Below are 330 nucleotides of genomic sequence, written 5' to 3'. Positions count from 1 at the left end.
AGAGAAGGACAACGAGGAGGTGGCGTTGGCTGTGGGGAAGGGAGGTGTGACCGAGCTGCTGCACAAGCACACATCGTCTGTAACCTGCTTTTTGTGTCCACCAAAGTCCTGGCTGCGCTGATTAATGGTTGTGTAATTAGAGTTAAAGTCTGCAGGAATGGCGATGCCGAGAGCTGCAGGGCCTCTCGGTGGCCATCGCTTACTGCGGAGGGAGGTGCAGGACACTGCAGGTGGCCTTCCCTCCTCTGTCCCCACCCTGCGCTGTCGCAGCACCAGGTCCCCCAGCCTGCGGCTGGCAAAGACCGTCATGGTCAGAGGGAGGGGCCTGGG

This window comes from Buceros rhinoceros, unplaced genomic scaffold (assembly GCF_000710305.1).
Source record: "Buceros rhinoceros silvestris isolate BGI_N320 unplaced genomic scaffold, ASM71030v1 scaffold5108, whole genome shotgun sequence".
NCBI classification, from domain to species: Eukaryota; Metazoa; Chordata; class Aves; order Bucerotiformes; family Bucerotidae; genus Buceros; species Buceros rhinoceros.
The sequence above is the reverse complement of the archived record's forward strand: the minus strand, read 5'-3'. Positions refer to the sequence as shown.